At 50.4% G+C, this 16,216-nt stretch overlaps 1 protein-coding gene across 1 annotated transcript in view; it reads right to left on the bottom strand.

Annotated features, from left to right (window-relative positions):
* elmo1 (engulfment and cell motility 1 (ced-12 homolog, C. elegans)) overlaps nt 1–13,785 on the bottom strand; it is a 132,190-nt gene extending 118,405 nt beyond the window's left edge. Inside the window, exon 1 of the mRNA XM_056298191.1 lies at nt 13,759–13,785. The gene's annotated coding sequence lies outside the window, so the exon portion shown is untranslated. The remainder of the gene's footprint in view (nt 1–13,758) is intronic.
* Nucleotides 13,786–16,216: the final 2,431 nt, after the last annotated feature.

The following is a 16,216-nucleotide window of genomic DNA, read 5'->3' on the forward strand; positions in this document are numbered from 1 at the left end:
GTTTTCTCTCTTTTTAATGAACATGCCCTCTTTTACTGCGCCAGCCTGCCAGTCAACGTACCCGGCTCCGTCAGTCTATGCCCTGCCCGGTTGCTGTAGCCTAGAACGAGACGTGTTAAGGGAACACTTGGGATTGATTCGTGCCTATTTTTACTTGTCCTACTTGGGGGGGAAATGGTTTGGATAGAAAAAGAAAAAGAAAAAAAAAGGTCAGGCAGGGAGGATACATACAAAACCCCAATTTACGTCACCGCCAAGCTAAACGAGCGCGGCGAAAATAGAGATTTTTGCAGCGCGTGGACGCTCGAGAGAAATACTAAACACCGTTTTACTTTCAACAGGGTGAAGCCACAGAACAGACAGGCGAAGAGAAGAAGAAGAAGAAGAAGCTATACATCCACCCGCCCGCGGGCAGCCAAGTCACGGCGCAGGAAGCCGCTCGAAATGAAAGAGAGCTCGGAGCTGCACACACACACACACACACACACACACACACACACACACACACTTTTCACGACGTTAAGGTCAAATATAAATTGACAGACTTGCACCGCGGGGAAGGCAGTCCGCATTAACAGGCGGCTCGTCCACAACATACACACACAGTGAGAGGGTTACAGCGCACACGTCCGTCTCTCCGGTCTCCGCCAGGGCAGACAGCGCCCTCGTCATCTGGGGTCACCATTAGATGCTGGTAGCGGTACAATTACGCCAGCGCTGATGACTGTTATCACGGGTACGATAAACACTCAGCAGGAGGAGCGGCTTTATGGAAGACGGGTGTGGGCTCTCACGGGCGGTGATCTGGCGCTAACATTGTTGGTGAACTGTGTCACACAAACACACAGACACACACACAGGGTGTATGTCGGGGCTGGGGCCTGTGAATGAGTGATCAACTGTCTACTAGCAGTGACTGTCACAGATGAGGGGAACAAAGGAAGCACTGTGGTTCTCCCTCCCTCGCTCCTCTCTCTCTCTCTCTCTCTACAGAGATATACATACACACACCCTCCTAGTTAGATTCACTTCTCGCTCTGCCAGCTGTTCTCCCCTCCCCCTTACACTACTACCCAGCTGTGGAGATACATCAACCAACACTTCATCTCTCTCTCTCTCTCTTCTCTCTCTCTCTCTCTCTCTCCTCTCTCTCTCTCTCTCTCTCTCTCTCTCTCTCTCTCTCTCTCTCTCTCTCTCTCTCTCTCTCTCTCTCTCTCTCTCTCTCTCTCTCTCTCTCTCTCCCCCCCCCACACACACACACACACATGCTGTCTGGTTGAAGCTAAAAGCCTAGGTTAACCAAAAGGCTGCTTCCCAGAACTGGCTGGCGGAGCCCTCTCTCTACACATACCTATCCATCCACCATACTGACGGGCCCGCACTGCCAGAGCCACAGTGTCATTCACCAACAGCAGCTCATCTGCCCCACACCGCTGCACGCAACCCAAACACAGCCTGCCTCCGCTAAACCTCCTCCGCTGGATCCTACCGAGAATATCCCAAACGATCCCGAGCTAATTTTATCCCGCTGAGGCAGTCAGGCAGCCCAATAAAAGGATATCCTGACTTCTACAGCAGCACCACATTAGACAGCAGGCTTGAAACATTACCGTCGTAATAGTGATTTGTGCGCCAAGCCTCCCTTTCTCTCTCCCTCCCCACCAATCTCTAGCCCTCCGCTATTACACGAACCCCCCCTCCCCCCTCATTATTTCAGCCTCATCGTTTCACCACAATGCCATCTCCTCCCTTACTAACAGATGCCCCGTGCCCAAACCTGAGCCTCACCCATTCATTTAACTCACCCCCCCGGGCCCCGCCCTCAGCGCCCCTCTCTTCCCTGCCTCGCTCGCCTTCTCTTTTTGCAGTTTGCAAAGCCTCGTGACCTCCCTCTCTATGTTTACCCACCGTCCGGCTCCGCCACCCCCCCCCCCCCGGCCCTGCCCATGTGCCACTGCCAGTGCCAGCTTTGCCCCCGCCCGAGGTGCTGTGGTGACTGGCCATGGCTGAAGTCCTTTCATTGTGGCTGTGTGACCGAGCTCCCGTCTACGAAGCCATTCATTGGGGCTTCGCTGCGCACAGCTGCCCTGTTATTCTCATCCCATAGTAAAACTGCGGGTGGGGGCTTCACTTGTGGTGCAGAGGGAGCAACAAGGGTTGAAACGAGGTTGAAATTTAGGCTATTTTTGGGGCAAAGGCATCCATTCAAAAGCACTTTATTTTTGCCTTTTATGGGTTAATTGTATGTAACCCTCACTCATGCGTGTCAGGGAGTGCCAGAGGGATGTTGGGGGGGGGTAAAAGAAGGGAAAGAAGAACAAAAAAACACACGAGTGGGGGCATTCCTCAGACTGAGCTTTCATTGCTGTGGGTACGATGTCATTGGAATGATGTCATCACCCCCCCCCCCACCACCACCACCACCATCCGTTCACTGAGTACATGAAAACAGACATTGTACATGTTATGTTCCACTTGTCAGCTTTGAAAAACACTCTTACCACATTACACCGCTAAGAGGGAGGGCCCCGGCTCGACATACACCTCTTGACCTTTATCGAAAACTTGGTCTGTTTGTGCAGGAAATGGACCAGTTCATATGCAGGCAACGGCAGGAAGTGGCTAAACTTGCACTGTTCGGCGAAGGCGTGCTGGGTTGTCGCCGTGTCTCTTCTCTCTCTCGTACTTCCCGGCTCCTTTCTAAAGCACGTTCTCAACACTGCACAATAAGGCCCCGGCCTCGTAACCGTGCACGCCAACAGGGCTGCTACGAATCCAGCAGGTCTAAGCATTACTGCAAAGACAAGCCTGTGGCATCGCCCCTCTCTTTTCACTGACCAGAGAAATGCAGCTCGACCAGTCAGACACACTCCCCCAGCGGGTTAAGCCTCCCCCCCTCCAGACAACAGAAGAATAGACGCGGCAACAAACCCTGAAGGCAGCGTTTAACCCAGCCGGTCTGCCACTACAATACTCCCCTCTTCTCTGCACACGGCCATGTCGAGACCCAGGAAGCCGGGTTGAGCCGTATTATTACTTCAGCCATAGCTGTTCGAGAACAGAGCCGGGGACTGGGCACGCTGACAAAGTACGATTTACACTTGGAAATGATTTTGTGTGCCTGTGTGTGCCTGTGTGTGTGTGTGGTTGGCCAGCACAGCGTCACCTGGCAGGGACCAGTCCTGGCGACAGAATAGGCAGGCGGTCTACAGATGGGGACTGTGAGCTCAGGCGAGAGACGACAACAAGCGGTGACAGAATCCCCGGCTCAGCGAGAGGAGGCAACTGAGGCCGAGACACAAGAAAACACACTTTCAGGTGTGCCCCCATATGGCTGGGCGAGGCACACGTCAAGAGCCACGCAAGCACGCCTGGCAGCATGAAATATGAAATAAGACCACCGAAAAAATAAAGGATGGAAAAAAAAGATGTCTTTACCACACACACATATATATATATACACATATATGTCAGTGTGCACAAGATTGTGCGTTTTATTTAGTGACATGTTTAACAAGCCGGCAAACAGAATTATCGAGCTTCCTGTGTCATAAGATAGCGCTAGATGATAATTTGGAAATCAAAGTATCTGTGGCTTCATAAGAAAAAAAAATTTGCTAACACTTTGTGATAACTGCACACTATGAAGCACTAGGGAAGTATCAGTAACTACTGAATTCATCATTTGTATAGCTTTTGTAAAGCAAGACATGCACCAATGGCTAGTGAGTGTGTTAACGGATGTTTTATAAATACTTATTAATACTGCCGTTCACGATTAACTCGGGTAGTTACTAGTTGTTAAGTGTTTTGTGTGACCTCATCTAAGGTGAGGACTAGCTATGCCTTACAACGCATTTACAAATGAGATTGAAAGGCCAGCAGTACCCTGGGAGTCACAATAGTCTAAAGGATCATAAGATCAGGATTATAAACTATTATAAACTGTTTAGATGTACATTTGTGCATGAATTAATCATGAATTGCAGTATTAATAAGTATTTATAAACCATCTATTAACACACTCACCAACCATTGGTGCATGCCTTGCTTTACAAATGAGGAATTCAGTAGTTACTAATACTTAACTAATGCTTCATAGTGTGTAGTTATTATAAAGTGCTACCCATTTTTTATTTTGCAGGTTTACAGTAAATCCCCAGCAGATTTCCCGACCACATGGGATCACTCCGTCCTAGTCAGTTTCGTGTGTTCCTGCACGACACGGCAGGAAGTCGCAAATACCTCGGGATAAACACAGACGAGCAAATGACAGGACTCTTAACACGCCTTAACAAGCAGGCGAAGTATTTGTCACCGGCAGCGGTTGGTAGTCGGTGGCTCAAGAGAGCTGTCGGACATCCACAGCTGCCTGCCGTTGGGAACAGGTGATGAAGGGCAGGCATCTGGTGCGAGGGCGACGACAGCTTGTTTAAACAGATTGGTTAGGACCACCCGAGGCTGACGCCAGACAATTGCCACCGAACTGAAAGCGGCGGCGGCGGCGGCGGCAGCAGGGGAGTCGGCCACCGCTGCCTCGCGCCTGTCAATCAAATCCAGATGCACTGCTAAATGGCGCTAATTAATGGTCATCGTGTGGTGGGCCCCTGAGAAAAGCTAGGGTTAGACAGACACAAAAGCATCAAAGGGGCGTCCGGGTAGCATGGCTGTTTATTCCATTGCCTACCAGGCCGGCATGGGTATCGCTGGTTCGAATCCCTGTGTTACCTCCGGCTTGGTTGGGCGTCCCTGCAGACCCAATTGGCCGTGTCCGCGGGTGGGAAGCCGGATGTGGGTATGTGTCCTGGTCGCTGCACTAGCGCCTCCTATGGTCAATCGGGGCACCTGTTCAGGGGAGAGGGGGAACTGGGGAGGGGGGATAGCATGATCCTCCCACGTGCTACGTCCCCCGGGTGAAACTCCTCACTGTCAGGTGAAAAGAAGTAGCTGGCAACTCCACATGTATCTGAGGAGGCATGTGGTAGTCTGCAGCCCTCCCCGGACCGGCAGAGGGGGTGGAGCAGCGACCGGGACGGCTCAGAAGAATGGGGTAATTGGTTGGGTACAATTGGGGAGAAAAAAGGGGGCGGGGCAATATAAAAAACAAGGCTGCATTCCTGTACCTTTCTGCAGGATGGAGATGTAAAAAAAAAAAAAAAAAAGGAGTTGGGAAGAGAACTTAAAAAAAAAAGACTGGACGCTTCAAAGGAGAGGAAGACGAAGAGATGAGATGTCGCCGTGTACTGTGAGCCCCGCGTCCTTCAGCGTCTTGATTTACGTAGATATTCACGAGGCAGCCCTGGCCTTAAACGAAACTCCTCCAATCTCCGGCTCGTATTTCCCCATCCAAACACCAAGCTGGAGGCCGACCTTGGCATGTAATGAGAGTCACCCCCCCTCCTCCTCCCCATCCCCATCAAGCTCATCTCTCAAGAGATACCTTTTGACTGGTCTCACCGTCGCATGTGCTGCCATTAAAGAGGCCCGGCGCTGTGACAGAATGGGTTCACATCCTGCGTCTCGGCCCGTGAATCCATTATGCAACGCGGTTCAGCCGCGTTATGGAAGCCCTCTCCCTTCTCGCTCTCCGGCTCTTCTTCAGTGGTAACAACCCAAAAAAAACAAATTTTTTTTTTGAACGCACTCTGAAAAATCCTTCAATTTCACGAGGCGGCACACTACAGTAAACGATTAATCTCTGCATGAGAACAGGCCAGGCAGACATGAAGGTAACATCATAATCCCTGGCTCCATAAAGCACAGTCATTACGTTTTGGGCCTGTTCTTGGTGGCTTTAGCAAAAAGGAAGAGACGGGGCAATTATTTTTGGCTTTGTGTGACGAGACTCGCCGGTTTTGCAGCGTGAGCTGTAAATTGTCGAATCGCAGGCAATGGCACCGTCGACAAGATACTGGATCACACACATACAAACACACACACACACATACAAACACCTTGGACTGGCATGTGGAATTCAAAGTGTGCAGGCTTTCCTCCTAAATCTCCGGACTACTAATGTGGAATTCAACCGGAGAATTAATGCACACATCATCCTGATCATCGCCGCTCATAAACGCTCTAAACTGGCAGTGAGTGATATCCTATTTCTCATCTGACTATATTCGACATAAAAATCCAAAAAAAAAGTAAAGAAAAAAATCCCTCCCATCTCTCCTCATGGGTCCCATTTTATTTTTCCCTCCTTAACATTTTCCTCTATGATCTGCTATATGATCATTTGCACTCATTAAAATTGTTTGCTCGCGGGGGCGTCCGGGTGGCGTGGCGGTCTATTCCGTTGCCTAACAACACAGGGATCGGCGGTTCGAATCCCTGTGTTGGTGGGAAGCCGGATGTGGTTATGTGTCCCGGTCGCTGCACTAGCGCCTCCTCCGGTCGGTTGGGGCACCTGTTCAGGGAGGGGGGAATAGCGTGATCCTCCCACGCGCTACGTACGTCCCCCTGGCAAAACTCCTCACTGTCAGGTGAAAAGAAGCGGCTGGCGTCTCCCTGTGTAGCGGAGGAGGCCTGTGGTAGTTTGCAGCCCTCCCCGGATCAATTGGCCAGGTACAATTGGGGAGAAAAAGGGGGAAAATATCCCCCCAAAAAATTGTTTGCTTGTGGTTTTTGTGGAACTGAATCTTATCCTGTGTACTGCAAGTGAATTTGCGACGTAGTGTTCAAGAGCGCCAGCTAAAATAGAAACATGTAAAAAAAACAAAAAACAGACTGACCTCCAATGACCTCCGCCACATGCTGAAGAAGGAATATCCAAAACGGAAGATGACGGACAGCCCGTCCTGACATGGACATTCAGCTATGTGACATTATCATCCTCCATTTATATACAGCGGCTTCCCCGCACAACGCCCGCCAGCACAGGGCACGGGAGGCAATACAGAGAGGAGAGGGAGACGCACTGGAAATTCAGGAATAACCAAATGAGATGCAGGAAGGGACACGGTGCGAGCTCTCTGGTTTCTTAGAAACAAGGCACACCTCCCCTCCTCCACCCAGACAGCTACACAACAGGCGGCTTCTCCTTCCAGGCCACCTCACTGAACCTCCAGTCACCCGTATGTGTCGTCTAGTCTCAACAGGGGAAGAACTGACAAGATCCTCTAGTGTGTGTGTGTGTGTGTGTGTGTGTGTGTGTGTGTGTTTGGTATGACTCAACATTAGTCAAGGACCAATCAGACATCTACCCAGTATTCTCTTTTGCTCTCTCTCACACACACACACACACACACACACAAAAGGGACAAAACCAGAAATAAACGGTCACAAGTTTGACTCTTGTTAACCAATCAGCATCTCCCTACATGAGTTGCATCTTCAAGCCAAAACACACAGGGTCCTCCCCCTGTTGCACACACTGTTCTCACAACACTCGCAACCGGGTATTACGAGATTTCGTGTCATAGCCACGAAATTTAATCTAGGAACTCGTGCTGGGGGACATGATGTCACTGAAATTTTCTTGTCCGGCGCCACGAAGTTGTATCCAATGCATTCCTATGGGCCAGGTTTATCAAGATGCTGGCCCTGGCTGGTCTGGCCTGCCAGGAGAATGCCGGTCACTTACATATATTTGGAAACACAAACCTACGGCGGTTAGGGTTAGTGTTATAGCTTGTAGTTAGTCCGCCGCCCACTTGGGGGGCAGTAGAAGGGAGAAGTAAGAAAATTATTTATAAAAAAGCAGTGAGGAAAATAAAGACCGCTGATGTAGACGGCTACTGAGCAGTCGTGTCGTTTCTGCCGTTTGGTATGTGGATAAATAACAGTAAGGGTCGTTTTTGTGTTTTCAAATATGTGTAAGTGACTGGCATTCTCCCGGCAGGCCATGCCAGCCAGGGCCAGCATCTGGATAACGTGACTCCCGCAAGGAAAACCTGGCCCATAGGAATGCATTGGATACAACGTCACGGTGCCGGACAAGAAAATTTCAGTGACATCTTGTCCCCCAGCACGATTTCATGGTTAAATTTCATGACTATGACACGAAATCTCGTGATACCATACCCAATACCACACGATTGACAGTTAGATGCATTAGGCCATGCACGAGATCAGCAATACCTAAATAGAAAGAATGCTCACTAGTGATTTCAGGGTGAAGTGGATGGGGGAGGGCGGCGGGCAGAAAAGTAGGGCAGATCGATTGACTCACACTGTCGAGGCACAATGGCGGGTGAGTCTTACTGTCAGGGGGACGTGCACATCGGGGTGCTTGAGGGGACTCGTACCCGGCCTTCCGATCCCTCCCGAGCCTGGTGAATGCCTGAGTGATCAAACATGAGTAGACCACTCCAGGGTATTTTCGTGCGCAGAGGATGTGATGGAGAAAGTTCCGGATGCCGATGCATGATGGGTGAGGGTTGGAGGGGCAGAGGGATGGAGAGAGGGAGAGAGGTCAGGAGAGCGTGACAGGATTAATCCATAAAAATGAATTTTGAAAAAAAAAATCCTTCATGAAAAAGCGATGGCCAATGCCATTAAGTGTCACAAAGGGGGGCTGGAACGAGTGAGACACAAAGGCACCTATTTTAATGAGCGCGCGCGCGCGCACACACACACAAGCTATAATTAGGTTACAGCTGAAGAGAACCTGTGTTTAACACCTGAGACACACACACACACACACACACACACACACACACACACACACACACACACACACACACACACACACATCAGCATGCAGCTACTGTGGAAATAGCCCGACAGTGAAATCGCAGAGTGAAATAAGACCAACACAGCACCGCAGTGAAAACCGAGACAGTGCACCGCTGCAGACATGCCTGCCCTCGGACACGCACACGCGCGGAAAATCCTAAAATCCTACATTAAAAAAAAGGCAAAAATACAATCGTGTGCGCTACTGACGACCCTGACACTCACTCACGGCCGGTCGATCCTTCACAAACGACTCGACTCTAAATGCACAGCTGGGTCGACGTCAGCTAAATCCCAGAGTGCCAGCTTCTTCTCTTTTTTTTACACACCCAGTTGGAATGGGGTTCCTATCTCACTACTTAACCTGCTGGGTCACAGCCACTCTTGAGAGGCTCCGTGGCTAAGAGACGCTAAATACCACACATGGTGGGTGGGGGAGAGGGAGATAAGGCAGCGCTGGCTAACCCTCAGCTCTTTAGCAGCACCACAGCTGGAGAGCAGCGGGCACAGAGCATCATATCACTTTCTGGGTCATCCAAGAGTCGGCGACCCGACAAAGTGGTCTAGACTCGCGGCGGAGAAACACGCCTGCGCACGTTCTCCGTGAAACGGGTCCATATTTTAGAAGTAACGCGCGTGCTACATCCTAGAAATGGAGCCATCGTGTCCTGAAAGCTCAGTACAACTAGAAACCAGTCTAAGTGTGCATGTGTGCAAGTAATAATGGGTAAAAAAAAAAATTAAGCAGGGGCGTCCGGGTAGCTTAGCTGTCTATTCCTTTGCCTGCCAACACGGGGATCGGTAGAGTCCTGCATTTGGGTCGGGTACCCGGCGGGTGACCCGCAGAAATGTCGTTAGCGGGTGGTATTTTGTCTTGTTTTTATTTGCGGGTTTCGAGTGCGGGTTAAACAAAGGAACGTGTGGGCGGGTCGCGGGTGTGGGATAATAACGTTTTAAAATAGTATTTACTATGTGTTTTTGTTTTTTAACCTCTCACCTCATCAATCATATCCGGCTGTCGGCGGTCGTTAACCCGGAAGCGTTTAAGCTGCTGATGTGCTCAAGGCAGAAATAGCTAGTGGAGAACATCAGATTGCCGACAATTCTTCTCCCAAGCGCGAAGTCCAGTGTGTGTGTGTGGGGGGGCTTTTGGCCCACTCATAGATGGTGAAAATAACCAAGTCAATGGCTTCGCTGCTTGTAAAAAGTGCCGGAAAGTGTTGGTTTACGACAGCCGCAAACTCGGTACGTCGTCACGGAAGCAGCACATTGAAAGCTGCCGTTGCCAATGTTCCCACCGGTGCAACAACAATTAACCACTTCTTTACAAGAAAAGTTGACCTAAAAGCACCCGAAAGGGGAGACAAAGAGAGGGTTGCCGAACTAGCGGCAAGTTTGTCCGCGCATTTTAGCTTACACGAGCGCGTCCTGCGTCATAGCACTGCGAGACACGGCATGGCACACCTCGCGACAGCTCTCCTCTAATAGTATTTTAGTGTTTATCTCAGATGTGTTGTGTTTAATTAAAGCACCAGAATTATACATGAGTGGTCAACGTTATTGAAAAACACTGAAAACGGATCCTAAATACATGTAGGTTTTAGTGACTAATTGATTGCATGGTTATTATCAGGCCTACATGTTTCGGGTGGGGTCGCGGGTCTTGTATCAACGGGTGGGGTTGCGGAAGTAATGGTTTATATGTGCGGGTTGCGGGGCGGGTACGGCATTGCACGTTGCAGGGGCGGGGCGGGTGCGTGTCTCAAAAAACGGACCCGTGCAGGACTCTATCCTACAGACACAATTGGCCGTGTCTGCGGGTGGGAATCCGGATGTGGGTATGAGTCCTGGTCGCTGCACTAGCGCCTCCTCTGGTCGGTCAGGGCGTCCGTTGGGGGGGGGGGGGGGCAGGGGTATAGCGTGATCAATCAATCGATCCTCCCACGCGCTACGTCCCCCTGGCGAAACTCCTCGCTGTCAGGTGAAGAGAAGCGGCTGGCGACTCCACATGGGTCGGAGGAGGCATGTGGTAGTCTGCAGCCCTCCCCAGATCGGCAGAGGGGGGTAGAGCAGAAACGGGACGGCTTGGAAGAGTGGGGTAATTAGCTGGGTACAACTGGGGAGAAAAGGGGGGGAATACAAAAAAAGCAGTAACTATTTTTCTCATCGTGGTGACCCCCCCCCCACACACAATTTTGTCACCAAACAAAGAAATTACTAAATCATCAATTTACGCTTTGACACCTCTCAGCGGCACCAGTGACATCCCCCTGTCTGTCACCTCCCCTTCTCCCCTTCAGTATCCCACCATCTTTTCTAATTAACCACATAGAGCGAGAAGCCACTAACATGGTGCAGCAATGTTAATGCAAGTCAGGGCACCAAGTTCCATCAAATCTTAAAATGACGTGTGGAAAGGTGCAGCAGAGGACCGGGGGTGAGAAACCCAACAGACGCAAAGACTTGAGCTGCTGTTGTTAAAACTGCAAAAGGGTAGAAATGTGGCTGACGCTGTCTAGCTTAGGTTCTAACACTGCAGCTCAGGGCCTTTAGGTGGGACAAGGGGGAAACGAAGGCATTAAGATGGACAGATTACGGGCAAGCGAAGGCTCACGTCAGGAGGAAAACAATTTACATGCCACCACTTTCCCACAGGGAGCACGCACACACAGAGAGAGAGAGAGAGAGAGAGAGAGAGAGAGAGAGAGAGAGAGAGAGAGAGAGAGAGAGAGAGCGAGAGAGAGAGAGCAAGAGAGAGAGAGCAAAAGAGCAAGAGAGCAAGAGAGAGAGACACTGCAGATGAGTTGCTGTAAGTGAGATGGTGGTGGTGGAGAGAGGCTCATAAATTGGCAGGGTTATGCTCCGGGAGGTGAGAGGGTGCCAAACGGTAGGCAGTGTCCCACATATTCACAGCTTGGTTTTATGTGTCACGCAACTCGGCCCCCATCCTGTGCAACGGAATAACTTCACGTCAGGCTGCTTCTCCATCACTCTCCGCAGCCCGTCCACTTAATGTCACCTCCTGGGTTACGCTGCTGCTGCACCGAGGACAACAGAGCCCGCGCTCAACTTTAATTCCCCTCATTTATGCTTTTTGTGACCTTTTGGGGGGGGGGGAATGGGAGCCGCCGTATTTCACCTGGTCGGTTTTCATTTAGCTGTGGACTTGAGCCACCCCATCTTTCTGCCCGTTTTTAGGACCCTGTAAGGATGATGAAAAGTTCATTTGCACATACACGTAGTGGGAGCTGGGAGGGTTGCTGTGGCCCATAAAACTAGTTCCCCGGTGTGTGTGTGTGTGTGTGTGTGTGTGTGTGTGTGTGTGTGTGTGTGTGTGTGTGTGTGTGTGTGTGTGTGTGTGTGTGTGTGATGGTCAAATTAGGATGTAACACTACTGCTGCCACGCTCCACCTTTTGACCCGACAGCTATCCGTCATTGTGGGTGTACGCGTACCCTACCAGAGATTATAGTCCAACATTTTATGTTGACAACTACGATGTTCTCCAAAACACCAATTTCCATACAAGTTCAATGACTCATAATGCTGCACCAGACCACAATCCAAAACCTAAGACAGAGGAGAAGTGTGGGTGTGAGGGAGCATGAGTTTGTCACCTACTTTGGACATGTGTCACTTACTAGCAAGGTCTACTCTGAAGACAGCGTGCCAACAGGCCAAACCTTGCATTCTAACACAATTGGTCAGCTTAAGCAATAAATAAATAAATAAAACAGGTGCAGTTTACATATCAAATCATATTTTTTAATGTCAGTGACCTCTAACTTCAAACTACAGACAATCATAACTGCCAATCCATCCAGCTCTTACAGCCTTGTAGTCAAAACCTAGATGCTTTAGGTGTGTGTGTGTGTGTGTGTGCGCATCTCTACCTCATGCATGCATATCTCAGCGGTATTTATTGTTGAATTGACAAGCTGATGCCGTGTGCACGTGGCAGCATCACAACAGGGACATCTTCGGTGGCTAACAGAGCACGGAAATGGGCTCTCATTCCACCGGATCCTGCCTGGAGGGGTGAGGGGCCAAGAAGAGACGGCAGATGACACCCCCCCCCCCCTGGGCAACACCGGTGTTGATTGGGGGGGGCTGGCTGAAAAGAGGACTCTGGTGTGCGGGAGCTAGATTCTGCCCCGGCCTGTTGCGAGGAAGATGAGTGAACACTGGGGAAGACTGAGCAGCTCAAAGAAGGAGCCTCTGCTGGAGGTCAACCAGCATGGACGTGTTAAGAGAGCTGCTCACTTTGCTTTTTTTTTTTGTCTAGCTCCAACAAAGTCTATAGGACGTGCAATCTGAATGTTGCAGCCGAGCAGCCAGATTACACTGTAGACTAAAAGCTCAGGTTTGTTTTCCCCATCTCATGAGAGAGACTAAACTCAGAAATACATCAGAAGCTCTCTCTCCCTCTCTCTTAACTCCAGTCATACAGCGGTCAGCATGCTGGGCTAGAGTTACACCACACATCATTAAGCCAGCTCTTTCATTAGCAGTGGGGAAAACACAAGGCAGCTATAAAAGCGACACTTTTACATCAGCTGAACAGCCTGCACTAAAAAAAACGAGCCTCATGGCCCAGGCCAGACCACGGCTGGTCATCCGCATCTGCTCGCACGGCAGAACTACACGGATGCACGGCTGAACGACGCGCAGTTTGATACCGATGCGACTCGGAGTGGCTGCTGTAGCGCGGCTCTGACGGGCGAAATCGTTTCAGGTCGACTTGCATTATCAACAAAAAGCAACGAAACGAGATCAGAATCCAAAGCCATGATCCCTATGAGGAAGAAAAATAAGTGACTGACTGATAAATAACGAACGAGAGAGAGAGAGAGAGAGAGAGAGAGAGAGAGAGAGAGAGAGAGAGAGAGAGAGAGACTAATGCATTGGCTCCAACGCTAACAGCGACCGAAACACCGGCGGAAACAGCGGATCAAAAGCATTACGAATACTGAACAGTTTCCGATAAGCACACAGAAGTGCAGCTCAAACACAACAGACAACATTGATATCCGAGGTTAAATAAACAAACAAACAAATAAAGATCCGCGCTTTCACAAACCTGGCGAGGCGCCGCGACTTCTTCCTGCAAAGCGCTGATGTTGGGAGTTTGTGTGTGTGCGTGTGTATGTTTGTGTGCTCTCCCTCTCTCCCTCTCCCTCTCTCCCTCTCTCTCTCTCGCTCTGCTGTAGAGATAGATAGAGTGCTGATGACTCCACTTCCTCTTTTCTTTCGCCGTCTGCTGGTTGGGTCGAGATGCGAGGCGCGAGAGGCGGGGGGGGACCAATCGCAACGCAACCAAATCCCAGCTCGCGGAACGGGACGACTGGCGCGGCTCTTATTCGTTCAACTTTGATTTAAAAAAACAAAACAAAACAATATATTGCTCAGTGTTCGACACCTTCGCAGAAAAACAACAACAACACACCGACACATCGTGTGCTCTCGCTTCGTGATGGGCAAAACAAGACGTGACAACCTCCCCCGGATCGCGACGAGGAGGAACAATGACTTTAATAATTCATGGGTAGCGGTCGCGCCGGAGCCCGTTCATAACGCGTTATGGACCCACGGCTGCTTTGGAGGGCGGGATCACGACCTTTCAATTCGTCAATATGCACCTTTCTAAAACCGCGCACATGGCACGCGTAGCGAAATAACGCTCGTTCCATTGTGTGGGTCAAGGCAAGTTGTTCTCAATCAGGTCCTCAGGTGTCACCCGCACTGCTGGTTTTTCTGTCCTGCCACGTAGTTCGATCGATTCACCTGTTGTTCCAGTTGTCCCCCGCCTCTGATCGGGAACGTTTTAGACCTTGGGACAACGGGTGAATGTAATTCACAGCCCGGCAAGACCCAAGGACCTGACTGAGAACCACTGGGTTTAGGAGCGTCAGTGGTACTGAGCCTGACACGCGCTATGAGAGACAGACACAGAGATGAGAGGTGGTGATAGGCCAGCAAGGGGGGATGGAGGGACCTCAGATAGATGAGATAATCTCTCTCTCTCTCTGAAATCATGAAATACAACTGCACCTATACAATGCAGTCTGTCTGGTCTTGGAGCATTGATGTAACCAAACTTTGTGAGCTGTGGAAACGCAGTAAAACTGCAGTAAAAAAAATGGACTGCGTGAACGTGAACGTTTCCCTCGGTTAGCTGTAATGAATCACGCTCTATAGGCCAGGCCCTATAGTTAAGTAAAGCAAGGGTTAGCAGAATGTACTTCAGCCACATTGTGGTTCAGAGCACAAAATGCAGGGGAATAGGGCCCAAAAGCGGAGCTCTACAGAGAAGCAGGCAGGAGACTTCAACCTCAGAGCTTCCCGCGGTTCCTCCTCCGCGTCTGACGTAACTCATGGCAGCGGTGATGACACCCCACAACACCGGTCAGGAGGGGCACGCTGTCGTTACGTTTACGCCATCTGTTTCAGCTGAACAAAATATGGAGATTTTGTTACTTTTAAATTCTGTGCATGGGTGCAGAACGTGATTGTGCGCAGTCGTACCGTTACTGGAGCCGGGGGAACTAGACGAGATCTTTAACCGCCGCCAGTTGCTTGAGGGCCAGCTATTCCGGTCCCATGCAAACGAGGAAAGGTGGCTCGAGTTCCGCTGTTGTTTCTCTGCAGGGCTGGTCCGGCTTCACACACTCACACTGCTACTAAATCTGACCCGCTGGTCTTGTCGGAGAAGACGGACTGTTTCAATATAAGGCCTCTCCTCTGGCCATCTTCTCACTTACGTGGCACTGCCTCCCTCTGAGCTGCCCATGAGACTCAGCCTCATCTGGGAGATTCATGGTGCAAGTAAAATAAAATAGAGAGAGGGAAAGAGAGAAAGGTGGGGGTGGGGGGGGGCAGTGTGTAACAGACTGTTTCAATGAAGCTGATTTATCTTAGGTCTTTGGCTCAAGAGCCGGAAAAAGGATGGACAGTCACCGTGGAAAGCAAGGAGCTGGCGGAAGAGAAAAGAGAAGGAAGGAAGGGAGAGAGAGATCAAATGAAGCTCTCAGTCACCAGCAACCTGCACACACACACACACACACACACACACACACACACACACACACACACACACACACACACACGTTCATGGCTGTTGCTCCGTTTTCTCTTTCATGGAACATCTTCTGCAACACACACACACACACACACACACACACACACGCTCCCCCGCAGCCACGCCAGTAGCCCGCGAGACGAATCTAAATGGAGATCTCGTTCGCTTATTCCCCGGAGGTCTACTTTAATTATCCCGCTATCAGGGTCATTAAGAAGAGGGAATGTTTCCACTTCTTCATTTCCAGGGGGATTACTTTTCAAATGTACCGCTAATTAAGGAGCCCTTTGATGAGGTCTGATGAGGGGGGGAGTCTCAAAAAACTCCCGTGGAAAAACTGTAGCTGCCGTAAAATGGTCGCGTCAGGTCAGTTCCTATTAGCTGATCCCAGATCAGCGGTGAGGAGGAAGCGCCCTCTATTCTGTGTGTGTGTGTGTGTTTGGGGGGGGGGGGGCTGTGA

Source organism: Lampris incognitus, chromosome 18 (genome assembly GCF_029633865.1).
Source record: "Lampris incognitus isolate fLamInc1 chromosome 18, fLamInc1.hap2, whole genome shotgun sequence".
Classification (NCBI taxonomy): domain Eukaryota; kingdom Metazoa; phylum Chordata; class Actinopteri; order Lampriformes; family Lampridae; genus Lampris; species Lampris incognitus.